This window comes from Strongylocentrotus purpuratus, unplaced genomic scaffold, assembly GCF_000002235.5.
Source record: "Strongylocentrotus purpuratus isolate Spur 01 unplaced genomic scaffold, Spur_5.0 spur5_scaffold_18, whole genome shotgun sequence".
NCBI classification, from domain to species: domain Eukaryota; kingdom Metazoa; phylum Echinodermata; class Echinoidea; order Camarodonta; family Strongylocentrotidae; genus Strongylocentrotus; species Strongylocentrotus purpuratus.
The window spans coordinates 27229858-27244558 of record NW_022145603.1 but is presented as its reverse complement, the minus strand read 5'-3'; positions in this window follow the sequence as shown (position 1 = coordinate 27244558).

Sequence of the window (14701 nt, the reverse complement as noted above, 5' to 3'; positions counted from 1 at the left end):
CAAGTGAATTGTGCCCCCTCCCATGGTCCCACCATCAAAAAGGGATATGAAACTGATTCTGATAACTAAAATCTTTTGTTTGTAAATACAAAGGATAAGGGTTAATGAAAAATCACACTTTCAAATTTAAAAACCCTCGGAATAAAAGCATGAACGGCATTTGTTCCCTCTTGAAACGCTGAACATACCGCGGTGTATGCAGCTGAAATGCAATGGCGTCTCATTTTGTTTACAAGCGACAGATTCCTGTATCTTTTATCGCTGCATTTTTCAAGGAAATAGTACCATGCACAGGGTTTTATAGAGTGAGGCAATAGATTAAACATTAAGTCTGACAGAAGTGAAGTAAGAGAAAGAACTGAAGAGAAGATGACAAAACAGGCACTGAAAATGTGTGAGATGTCATGGGACATCGTCTGCTTGTGCAAATCATGTCCAAAGTGTGACGTCACACATCTCAGCAGCAATCAGAGAACTTTTCAGGTGCTAGGCCGGGGCTGAATTTAATAATAATCATTACTTCAAATGTTTCCAAGCATTGAATTGTGATAACCTTGTCCAATCAAAGTTTCGCCTTTGCAATAATGACAATAAAGTTAGTTTATAAAATCAATGAACCTTATCTTTAATATACACAGGTATGCTTTGGTGTTTTGGAAAATGTTGGCTCTACTCCTGGCCCTTTAATATTTGACTTGACGTCTAAAATTATTAGGGTATAATTGCTATCATTATTTGTACTTGGGTAGATTAGTGGTGGTGGTGGTTATTTTACCTGACTGCTAAGAAAGTATAAATGCTTGTAAGTAAGCAACCAGACGGCCGACGGCTTTAGGTCCTCTCCGAGGGACCTAGTAATGAGGATTAATGCCTTACCAAAGGGCAATAGCGCATGGACTTGGTTTCGAACCCGGGTCACCGGATTACGAGACCACCGCTCTACTGACTGAGCTATGGCTCCTCATAGATTTCTTAGTCCCATAATGCTTCAAAAATATAACAGGATTCCACACTGTAACTATTTGATCACATATACTCACACTGAGTTGGGGTGTCTTGTGTCGAGTATCCACCTTTATTAAGTTAAAATGAGAAAGCTGTATCTAAATTGAATGATCTTTAAATTAAAAACATGTATGTAATTCAACATTGTCATGTTGATAAATATTTACAGGAAATAAGATCAATAGGCTAGGAATATTGTGTTTTGAGGTCAAACAAATTGCATTAAAATATTTTTCACTGCAATGCATTCTAGTAAGGTCCCCAAAATGACATACTAAAAGTCCAAAAAAATCCAAGTAGTGGAAGTGTCCCTAATTTGCATAAATCCAATATGGCCGCTATTTCGAGGATTTTCACATAGATTTTGTCATATTTGTCAACTTGTATAGGCTGTTGTGGCACTAAAGGAGTAGGAAAAGTGATCTGCTGTACATTTTGTATCAACTAAAATACCCATATACTGTAGGTACATCACACACCTGAAACAAATCCCCCGCACACCCACACCCACACAATCCAACATGTAATTATGCTCAATTTATTAACTTAGCAGATGATGTTATTTCATTATGCACTAGACAAATATCATGTCATTTTAATTATAGGGCAGGTCCAAGCTATTGTCCCCTTTGGGGGTCAAATTTCATCTTTATATATATTCAACAAACTATACATCATTTTAAAGCTGAAACTATGAATTTTATGAATCTGATAAAAAAAAAAAAATTATCAAAATACGAAGAATGCCAAGGTCACGAACTTTGATTTGTGTTAATTAGCGTGACGTACGGGACATTACATTTTTATTTTTGTATCTCATTTGAATTATTTTTTCAAAATTAAATATTTTAGGACATGTAGACCATCATACTAGAAAATAGGAAAAAAATATAAAAACTTTCAAAATTAATTAATTATGCAAATGAGGTAGGTTCCAAAGTGTGATGTCCGGTACGTCACAATTTGACATTAATTTGTTTAATTTTAATTATGAAAATAATTTTTTTTTTTAAAGATATTCTAGGAAGTTCTAATTTAGATGAATACCTAACAAAAAATAGGTTTAACAAAAATTACGAAAATTCTGTGTTGATTACATAATCAAATTAAGAAATGTGACATACGGGACAAGTGTGTGACGTACGGGACAACCCCATATAAAACCAATGCAAGATGTGAAAAAAGGAAATGACCAAAAGGAGAATATATATGTGTTAGGAAACTTGTTGTATACAGGGATATATGAACATTCCAACTGGTTCCCTTCTAGGAATTTACTTGTACTGTTGTTGTTGTTATTGTTTTAGTCTTAAAGGCATGTGTCATTCAATTACGAATATTTATTGATGTAATTAGTCTTCAAGCCAGACCCCTGGTATTATCAACTTTGGTATTTTGCCAGTTGATGTCCCCAACATTGGCAGGATGCTAAATATGTAAATCATAATAGTACAGTCATGTACATGTTATGGAGCCAGCTCAGGAATTTTGATCTCCTAAAAACTAAATCATAACTTTTAAGGAAGGACAGCCTCTCTCACTCTCACCCACTTAGAATTTTCATCACTTTTACACCCATGCATTTTTGTTGAATTGTGGAAAAGGTCACACAAACCTTTAGGGTTTTAATTTATTATATCTGGTGGTGTTAATAAGATGTCTTTAATCAATACAAAATACATTCAAGATTTATATTTCTGTATCCATCTTTCACAAACATGTACAGTACATTAATGTACCGGTACATTAAAATTCTTGAATATATGACAGCAACATATACATGTACATGTTCTAATCTGTGATAAAAAGATTCCTTCAAAATTCTATATTACTATCAAGTAATTCAAACAAGCTATGAAGAAAAGATTTCATATTTGTAATGTACTGTATCTTTGTTCACAAAATATGATGTGCCGAGTGTGCCCCTGTGTTTCAAACAAGTTTTAATGAAAGTTTTCAAGTTCAAGTTCATCTTCTTCATTAATTATTATTTTAAAACATTTACATGTACATGTAGCACTGTTGAATGGAATGGATGAAAGAAATGAGAAAAGAAGCATGACTGCACATAATAGATGGGTAAATGGAATAAAAATGGTAATATAGTGTGTGTGTATGAATGTAATTTAATTTGTTTTCTTTATTAAAGTAATATTTGTATTGATTTACCTCATAAATTAACACAGAGGATATTGAGTGATGGTCAGAGGATCTAATTGGGTTCTAAAACACTCTAATTGTCACTGATTTAAGTTAAAATTGTTCATATTTAACAAATTTTGACGAAAATTCTTCATTTCAATGCATTTTCCCATAGGGAAAAGTTGTCCCGTACGTCACGTGTCCCGTACGTCACATACACACATTTATGTTTTGGTATATTACATAACAACGAAAGGTCAGAAAAATATGGTTATAGTTGTGATTAATGCTTGATTCCATAATGAATTAAGATATCATTACCATAAATCTCATAACTTAATAAATTCAGAGAATTTATACGACAAACTTATTTTTGAAAAAGTCAGAAATTCTCTGGTCCCGTACGTCACGCAGCACATTAATTACATTAAAAATTAATTTATGAATTGGTCAGAACTAAAACTTTCCACAAATGAACTAGCCCATAATAGCCACAGACTCATACCAAAAGATAGCCATATAAATAATTTCATCCATTGTTATTTCGTGTTTAAAGTCTCTGAATGTCCCGTACGTCACAATCCAAATAGCTTGGACCTGCCCTCAGTTTTTATTGGAAGATACTTCCCATCCATGACCTGTCAACTCAGTTTCCCGATGTCAGGCTGTCTGCCATTCCTTTCCATTCTAATATCTGATAGTACACGCAGACCGTGGAACTTTCCTGCTGCTGAAGTTGGTTGCAAAGTCTTTGCTTCTAAGGCAGACAAGATTGGTGATACCTTTACCCAATCTTCTATTGAGTCATCACCATACAGGCATACCATTGCCTTCTCTCCAGCTGGAATAATGGCCTCCTTCAGGTATGGTGCCGGCTGACTAAATACCATGGCAAGCTCACAGAAGTCGCCATTCTTCATGATTTTCTTCAGTGCTACGCCTTTCCCTGGTCTAAATATGCGAGACATTGTGTCGCAGTCCAGAAGCACATGGTAAAGAGAAAGTAGTCACACACACTACTTCCTAGAGTTTCCTTCAGCTGTTTGATATTCCACGTTCGGTTCTTCTTGGAGTTGCCTTGGGCTCAGGTGCAAAAAAAATAAGTTCTTTGCATTGAGATCAGCGTAGAAGATCAGCAAGATGAGAAGGTTTTGTGTCATCACCGACAAGAACTGTTGCTTTAAACTTCTGCTGCATCACAATTAATTCCAGGAATCTAGCTGCTCTTCCTCAATTGCCTCATCACAATGAAGATCAGGAAGATGCTGTCCGTTAGTAGTTGTTCGAGAGAGAGCTTAAATGGGCTGCTCCCTGAAATTAGCTACTCCACATGGAACACCTGGGTGCTGAACAATCTCTGGAAATTCCCATAGTGATCACTATTGGAGCGTCCGGAGAATGTTTGTACTCGTTACAGATGTACATTATACAAGTCTGGTATCAGCATGGTATTTAGACCAGCATCAACGAGTAAATGGCCCCGCACATGCAGCTCTATAAATCGCCTTTCCAACCCAGCATGGCATACACTACTTCAAGAAGTTCCTGGGGTCCTGAGCCCGTCATCAAATTCCCTGCACAACGATCAGCTTCAAGTCACTGTCACTTGGCTGGCTCCTGATTATTGTGATTGCCTTCCACCATAGCAGCTTACCAAACGTCAAAAACAGGTGTACGTATAGTATTATACCGTTTAACATGGGTACAAGCAAAATGCAGAGTTCAGTAAACACATGCAGGATGGATCACTAGGATTCATGTCAATCATGGGGAGAAACAAAGAAGATGACTGATCAGGGTACTTGTCGTTGTTTTTATTATCTGTATCGTTCCGGACCTTTGAAGGCCTTGGGGACCGCAGTAGTAAAGATGTCTTCAACAACACACCAAGGTCAAATGTTGGATATTCTGGTCCCCGATTCACAATCGGCTGGTAAACCAGAGGTTGTACAGTTGTAGATGCCTTTAAGTATTCAATGTTGATACGTCCAACAGTAGCAAAGTCCTCAGCGGATACCGTATATCTGGGTACAGGCTTACAGTACTTTATCCCTGGCGTTTGGGTAGCAATGTGCCCATCTGTCGAACGTACCTGATGCATCAGAAGTGTCGATATTATTTGCAATATACTGAATGCACTCTTGAGAAATTGCTGCACTTTTTTCATATTTCTTAACCACCGGATAAAAGCATTAGAAGCATTGCGCATGCAGTGTGTCGATCAGAAAGCGAGATGAGAATTGATGATGCATTTGTAGTCGAAGCTGAAGAGGAGCAAGGAGAACCCTTGGACGTATTGCATGCATGTGGCTTGCCCAATAGATGCCAGCAATCTACCTTTTGGCCAACAAACATGTTCCTCAATAGCAGTTGCAGGAAATCTGTGAGAAATGCAGGTAAACGGGTCATTTGTAATTTTCTTTTAATAACTTGACGTCATTCTTTATATGGTGAGGCAGCAGTGTTGATGATCCTCATTTTCTCCTGCTTTGGTGTGTTGTTCTTTGGCTGCTTGTGGAATTTATACAGAATAGCATTAGCTGTGCTACGAAATGTAACTACATCATGCTTTCCTTTCAGTTCAGTTATACAATCCTCTCACCGAAGTGCCCCTGTATTTTCTTTTTCATGTATACCCCACTGTCGGCATCGTGATCTGTATCCAGAAAATACTCTTTCATCTTAGCAACAAAATCAACTGTTCTTGTTTGTTCCTCATCATTTTCCTCAAGGGACTCAACTACTTTTAAGAATGCAGTCAATTTCACCTCATGTTTAGGTCGGCCAGTTTTAGCCGTTTTGGAAGTGCTTGTGCTCACAGAATATACCATTGGTATTTGTTTTTTAATTTTAAAGTTCACCATACTGCATCAACTGCGGGAAGATCATTGACAACTGCAAGTCTTCCAGACACATTTTGCGACCTTGTATCATTTCTTTTTATGCATATCTCTACTACAACTACAGTAATAGCACAACCAGTACCACATCAACAACTAAAGCCCCCTTCCTATTGATGTAGCTAGGCTCATGTGCAGGCTTGCCTTTTGTAGTACTGCATAGATCGGCGACCAAGAAAGGGATACATTCTGTGGCGTCATGAATTACAGGCTTAATTTGACCTCTGAATGACCTTAGATGAAAGGAGGGGGGGGGGGGTGTAGTGACAAACTTTGATTAGTTATTGTGCCTTAGTGGATTCTGATATCTTAATTAAAAAAATGTATTGTATTCTGTACATTATAAGCTTTCCATCAATATTATAATGAAACTATTTTGGGGTGTTCTACTTTAAAGTTTTGCAATGAATGACTATGAATTAGGCATCAAGGATATCACATAATAAAAGCCTACGGGTATAACTTAGTTGAATATTTGACACAAATAGTGACTAGAGAACTTGCACTGTGATGAGCCATTAGCATGCAATGTATGCTTCTGTTTGTCACCTCTCTAAAATTAAGTAAACTGTTGCACTGAGAACAACTTCTAATTCCAATTACCATGAGGATAATGTAAGGTACTGGTTTTACCCCCTATAGCCCTACCAACAGCTCTCAAGTTTGTAGGGATACTCATAAGGGCCATTTTTTCTGAATATTGTTATTTTATTTTTTTCAATATAATTAAAATGACATGATATTTTTCTAGTGCATAATGAAATAACATCATCTGCTGAGGTGATATATTGAGCATAAATTACATATTGGATTGTGTGGGTGTGGGTGTGTGGGAAATTTGTTTCAGGTGTGTGATGTACCTATAGTATATGGGTATTTTAGTTGATACAAAATGTACAGCAGATCACTTTTCCTACTCCTTTAGTGCCACAACAGCCTATACAAGCTGACAAATATGATAAAATCTGTGTGAAAATCCTCGAAATAGCGGCCATATTGGATTTATGCAAATTAGGGACACTCCCACTACTTGGATTTTTTTGGACTTTTAGTATGTCATTTTGGGGACCTTACTAGAATGCATTGCAGTGAAAAATATTTTATTGCAATTTGTTTGACGTTTACCTAAAAAAAGACACAATATTCCTAACCTACAAATAATAAATAAAAATGAACAGCTCAAAAGTTTTAATTCTTTTGGGCAAATGTTTTTTTTTATAAATCTTCATGTGACGGACCTCAAACAAATTTGTCAGACGAGTGAATTGTGCCCCCCTCCCATGGTCTCACCATTAGACTGATTGATGCCTGTGTCACTGTGCTTATACAGTCATTTCCCAAAAATGTCTTGCTTTTATGTCCAACAAAATGGTTAGGCACTTAATAAATATCTGCTTTTTTGTTGAATTCTCACATTCAAATATATGCTTTTCAATTTCTCACCAGTAACTTTTTTATAACAGAACATTAGCATATTTCAAGGAGCACTTACCCCTCCCCCCCCCCCCCCCTCTCCACACACACACACACACACACACACACACTCAATTTCTAATATGAAAAAAAGTAACTAAAATTTTAAGTTAAGTAAATAACTATAGTAAGGTAAATAACTAAATAATAACAAAAAATATCAAATTGTTCATAAACCTTATGAAAAAGTGGTGTTTACAGCTTATGAAGCCATAATTTAACAATGAGAACATTAGAAGGAATTCTAGTATTTCCCAAAAGGCATAATAGCTACATGACACTGGAGACATTTTAAAAATAGAAATTTGAAAGAAAATGTGGCCAAATTATTAACTTCTTTTCAAATATCCACTATAAATTCAGTGAAAACAGATTTTAGTAATTACACTAGAATAATTGTGAAATTAAAGAATGTCATTTCATAATCAAAATTGTAATATTAACATACATACATGTACCTACATTTGTACGTTAAGAAGGGATTGGATGGAGGGGAATGCCCGCCAATACCCCTCTCGCCCTCAATGTCCACATGCAAAAGGCCTCAGAACAAGTGATATTCTTATTGATATACATGGACAATTATAAATACATGGTCAACTATAAATACATGGACGACTATAAATACATGGACGACTATAAAGACATGGACGACTATGAATACATGGTTGACTATAAATACATGGACGACTATAAAGACATGGACGACTATGAATACATGGTTGACTATAAATACATGGACGACTATAAAGACATGGACAACTATAAATACATGGACAACTATAAATACATGGACGACTATAAATACATGGACGACTATAAATACATGGACGACTATAAATACATGGACGACTATAAATACATGGACGACTATAAATACATGGACGACTATGAATACATGGTTGACTATAAATACATGGACGACTATAAAGACATGGACAACTATAAAGACATGGACGACTATGAATACATGGTTGACTATAAATACATGGACGACTATAAAGACATGGACAACTATAAATACATGGACAACTATAAATACATGGACGACTATAAATACATGGACGACTATAAATACATGGACGACTATAAATACATGGACGACTATAAATACATGGACGACTATAAATACATGGACGACTATGAATACATGGATGACTATAAATACATGGACTATAAATACATAAATACATAAATAGTGCCAGCCAGCCGCCAGCACCCCCCGCGTGCACGTCACGTAGGTCTACACATATACCAAGGACAGACAATCGTGTAAAAAAAGCTGGGCAGCGCACTCACCTTCTACTAGTTTTTTTCCCAATGCATCTAAATTTGCACTTCTGAGTTTTTCAGCTAGAAGTTTCTTGTAATTAGTGCCATCCCTCTGCTTGACTCCCCAGCTGCAGATGACTTCAAACAGTGAATTGGACACATCTTTGTTTTGTGCTAAAATCACTTGACTTTGTGCGTAGGAGACATCTAGAGCATTGCACAGGCGGGTGTAGTGTTTCGAAGCAACATCATTTACCAATGACAGCAACTCTCTCTCTAACACCACTCTCCACCCAGCCCTAACAGAAAAATTGATGAGAAAGAAAGATAGGTCAAACTTCCTACTGAGCAAAATAACATTGATTGGTGCTATTACTAACCTTATAATCGCTTGGCGTCCAGGTTACTGGTTGTAAACAACAGAGTCTGTGCATGAGGTTCACTGCAAGATCATTCAAGCAACAGTCTGGTCCAGGGCAAATTCAGTGTTTGGGGCTGGTGTGATCACCATTGTTTAATACAAAATTGTTTGGAACCAGCAAACTTGACAACTTGGCCAGTACATGTATATGACATAACATTTTGGTACTCTATAAAGGAGTTCATATTAAACAAGACACATGTGACTGCATCTTCAATGGATGAATGGATTTGAAATAAAACTCGAACCCATTATGTATTGGGACGACACAATCATGCACTCCCTAAATAATCCCAGGTGTCAAGTTTTTTTCCTGTAATTAATTGACTACTTTTAAATATCTGAGAATTGGGCAGTTCCTTGAGCAGGCCATTGTTTAATGGATGTATCAAGTTCTGGAACCAAACTGAAGTAGATGTAGCATGTTTTGGAACTTAAAGGGAAAGCGAACTGGCCCCCGTGTATATGATTTCAAAATAGCTTCTTCGCAGTCCTGAATTACATGCACAGATTGTGTCCCTGGTTTTCTTCCCAGCATGCACCATACTGTTCACTGCACTTTTCGTGAATACGTATATGGGTTTCATGCAGTGACCATATGCACACAAATTTATCTACCACTGGCTGCCTGCGGTCGCTGAGTGCATTGTGCAAGACAAAATGGAAAGACGGAAGGAACTAATCGACTAAGGGCCCAATGTTTCCAAAAAAATCTCAACGAGGTGGCGCTGTTGCATACATGCCAACATTTGAAAATCAGAAATCTGTACAAATTATGCTATTTAAAAAAAAAAGAGGAACAATCCTAACTCTCCTATTCAATACTACAGACAAATTTGTACAGGAAGAGGAACACCTGCATTAAAATGATAATTATCTTCTCCCAAAAAGAGGAATGTTCCTCTTTAATCTGAACAGTTGGCATGTATGTGTTGTAAATACATCATCTCAGAGTTATTTGCGTGCCAGTTCGCTTTCCCTTTAACATGCTAGAAACAGGCCAGAAGTGTATGTATATTTTGTATGAAATTAAACTTATTGACTGTATACTGTCAACTCAAAAGAATAGTACATTCATAATGCAAAGTACCGTATTTGCCGGCGATAAGGCCGCATCGCCGCATAGGCTGCACCCCAACTTTGACATTTCAAAGAGGGGGGGAAAAAAAAAACGGACAAACAAAATAATCGTATAAATGATACTCCTGTAGATGATAAATGATACTCCTGTAGATGATAAATGATACTCCTGTAGAACAAGTTACAGAGTACAGGTATTTAGGTACTACTATCTCAAAGTCACTTGATTGGACTAAGAACATTGTAGACATCCAAAAGAAAGCCAACCAGAGACTATACTTTATTAGGGTAATGAAAAACTTAAGAGTAGATAGTAAGTTGATAGAACTGTTCTTTAAGTCCCTAATTCAGAGTGTCCTAACCTTCAACCTAATTTGCTATTATGCAAACGCTAAAATTGCTGCCAAGAAACTACTCGAACGTCCCAGAAAGGCAGCAAAACGTATCACAGGAGCCGATCTAACATCCATAGAAGATCTGTATCAGAAAAATGCCCTTTCTAAAGTAAAACAAATAATGCATGACCCCTCGCACCCACTGAATGAGCACTTCAATTATAACAGATCTGGCATACGCCTGTGCACACCACGAACCCAACGTGCACGTTTCCGAAGATCCTTTATCCCCGACTCCATTCATCTTTTCAATTCCAAAGCAAAACGTGTTTGATTACTATGAACCTACCATGTAATGTATCAATATAAATGTATATGCCATGAATACTGCATCCAACTATTTACTAACGTTTGAGCCAGTAACTACAACTTATGTGTCATCAATAAACTTAACAATAATAACGATGCCGGTATTAATTATACTATTGAAAATGGTAATCAATAATAATAATAATAATAATAATAATAATAATAATAATTCATGTATTTATTATCATTTTAAGATTTAATATGGAATAATCAATGAATATTAAAAAATTTAGCTTCATATTTTGTAAAATGGAATCTGATATTATCTCTTCAACCACCATACTGCCATATATACAGTGGCTTACTCACATATTATCTCATTCTTTATGTATGCTTATCATAATGTTCATGTTTATCACTGTCTTGTAATATTTCATGTATATATTTGTATTGTAATACTCTGTAACCAGTGGAAAACAAATTTCCTGTAAAGGACAATAAATTCTTATACTTATACTTATACTTATACTTATACTTGTAATTTTCTCTTAAAATACTAATTTTTTTTACAAACTGATACCAAATTCATCAATATTCTTATAATTTACCGATTTTCGTCTTCATGTCAACAATGCAAGATAAAATTGTCGGTAAGATGTTTGAAAATGTCCTGTACCATAGTGGTATAGTTATTTTACCACATGTAGTCCCATATGCCCAAATTCGTGCTGGTTTAGACTTAGGTTTTTTGTTTTTGTTTACTGTTTCGCCGTAAAGGCCGCACCCTGACTTTTTGATATTTTCTCTTCCAAAAATACTGCGGCCTTTACGCCGGCAAATACGGTAGTCAATTTTGATAAAAGTGGATGTAGTGTTTGTTGAAAGTGAACTTTCATTTGTCAATTTAGCTGAAGAAACATTAGAGACTTACGCTCCAAGAGGGCCTGGGTTTTGCTCTACATCACCAGATTTCATTAGGAGCAGTTCGGAGAGAGGCGGAATCTGTCTAGAGATTAAATCTGTCTTGGACTTCAAGGACGGTCTACGACAAGTTGATGCGAATTCTTCCATCAGTTTCTATAAAAAAATAGAGAAAAGAGAGTGAAATAATTTATGATTGAGCATATTTCATTTCACCGGCACATTATCTAATGAGTGAAGGCCTGTTATTGTTGTTTGCATAATCATGAGAATATTTTTTTTTGTTGCATACAATTCTTCCACTTCCTTCATCACTACCGTAATCGATTTCACTCTAGGACAATAGTCTTTAACCCTTTCGAGACAGTCATTCCACATTTTGTGGTTTGACTCAATATCCTTTGACCCAGAACCTAAATAATATACCAGATGCAGAGCTGCCAACCTTGCGACCAAAAAAAGGAACCACGCACGATCCACTTTCAATGCAGAAATGTCCATTCCTCATGCTGATTTTTCCATATTAGGACCTATAGTTTATTTACAAGTACCGTAAATCTCTGTGTATAAGACACACCTTTTTTTTCGCCAGAAAAATTCAAAAGTCGGGGTGCATAAAAAACACAGGTACAGGATATTTTTAGTCCTCAAAATGCAACTTTATAGTGGTTTTCGAGAATCTATGTGTCTCAACATGAATTACACAATGCAAATAGAGTAAGACCACCAAACTTTGGACACTTAAGACAAAACGGGGGAAAACATTAAAAATGTTTTTTAATTATTGAAAGATCAAATATACTATTATTGTGCAAATACTGTTTATGTATGTCATGTAAAAGAAAATTAGTAAAGGAAATGGAAAACTAGAATTATTTACTTACCCGCCGAACATTTTTTCATGCCAAGCTTCGGACGTAGCGCACGTATATCGCACACGCTAAAGTGCGCATTCATCGAAGGTTTGGAAACCGGATCAAAATCGTACGACGGGGTAAGTTTGACTGCGTTGATTTCATGAAAAAAAGTATTATTTTCTCGTTTTGGGTAGATTGAAGTTAAGTTTTTCACAACACTCACACAATATTTTGGTGCTAAAATCTTACGAAAGCGCTATTTTTTCGTAGTCAAAATGACACTCAATGTTGCCTGTCTGAAGCTTGGAAGAGCGCCATCTTCTGGTAGTGGAATCTGTATAGTACCCCTAGGTCCGTGGTAACGGCTGCCATTAGAAAATTTTCGCGATAGAGTGAAAAGTATCTCATAAGCTCCCATAATTTTGGCAGAAACCACCTGAAATATGCCAAGGATTTGTTTGTAATCAATATATTGGAGGCTCTACACCTTAACTCCCCTGTTAAGGAACTGTAAAAATCTAGGTAACCTGAAAATTTGTCTCTGAATTAAATGTTTTTTATGAGTTTTGCAGACGGCAACCTGCCCTAACTTTCTGTACTAACGATATAGGTTAGTAGTAGTATCAAATGCATGCAAGTTACCCGACTAAGCTAGGCTCATATTTTGCGTTCGAGCCGTTGAAGTAATTTTTGTCCGAAGCTTGGCAACGTCCGAAGTTTGGCGGTCTTACTCTATAGTAGTTAAAGAGAAGGTTGAGTTCTGGGAAGAGGTAAAAAATAATTTGTGAGCGTTATCATTGTTATTATGCAAGGGTGGAAGAACATCAGATTAAACATGTTCCCTGAAAAGCATGGCTCTTCAAATGCCTTCATATTCTAAATATGATATGAAACATCGTAAAAATCGGGGGGGGGGGGGGGGGGGGGGTAGGTTTTTTTCGCCATGTGCTCGTGTAGTCCCATATACATCATTCTGTGTACAGTGCTTGTAACTTTGCCAAGATTTGGCCAAATTTCTTATCATTTTGATGATTCCAGAACCTTGCAATACACACCAATACTTATATATTAGATGATCAACCTTTTCTGACAGATTCCACAACGTTTCTTTCACAATGCAATCACATGACCAGAACTCATCTTTATCTTTAAATCAGAACTGATTTCATTATTTACTATATAAATCTATGTACCTCCCTTTTATTGCTTATGCCTTGGTCACAAATACCCTTACGGGCTGTTACGAACGCCGTACGAACGATTTACAGACCATTTCGTAAGATCTTCTTAAGAAGGCCGTACGAAACCAGCGTTCGTAGACCGTTCGTAGACCGTTCGTAAGATCACAAATTGGTCGATGGTCTGGTCCAAGATTTTTTTTAGCATCGTACGAAACCCTCTCTTCGTAAGGCGGCCGTAATGACGCCGTAATTACATCGTAAGAACCACGCAAGATCTTCGTACATTTCGTAGGGTCGAGGGACAATTCTAGAAGCTTCAAATTATTACGATGAACGTAAGAACGCCTCATGTTGTTCATAGAGGGCTCTTTTGGCGTTCGTAAGAACTCCTTACGAGAGGAGATTCTTATGGTCTTCGTACGAACGACTCCTGGCGTTTGTAAGGCGTTCGTAAGGTGCTCGTAAGGTGTACGTACACAATTTATGCTAATTTTGATTTTTAGCGGTTATAAAGCCAAGCGCGTGAAGTTCAAATCCTCACTATGTTCATAATCATAGAGCCCCGCCCCCGGCCAACCAAAAAAAGTGGTGGGGGGGGGGGGCAAACCTGGTAAAACCTGAATTATATCACGCATAACATTCCATTCAAAGAAAAGGAAAGTTAACAGGAATTAAATTTCTTAAACATTCCGCATGCAACCTTTATTTATCAATGGAGGTTTTTATAATAGCGATACGGGCATATCGTCGAATTATTGTGAGAGGATGGGAAAGCATTTGTGTTTTTTGGTATTGGGGTGAGAAG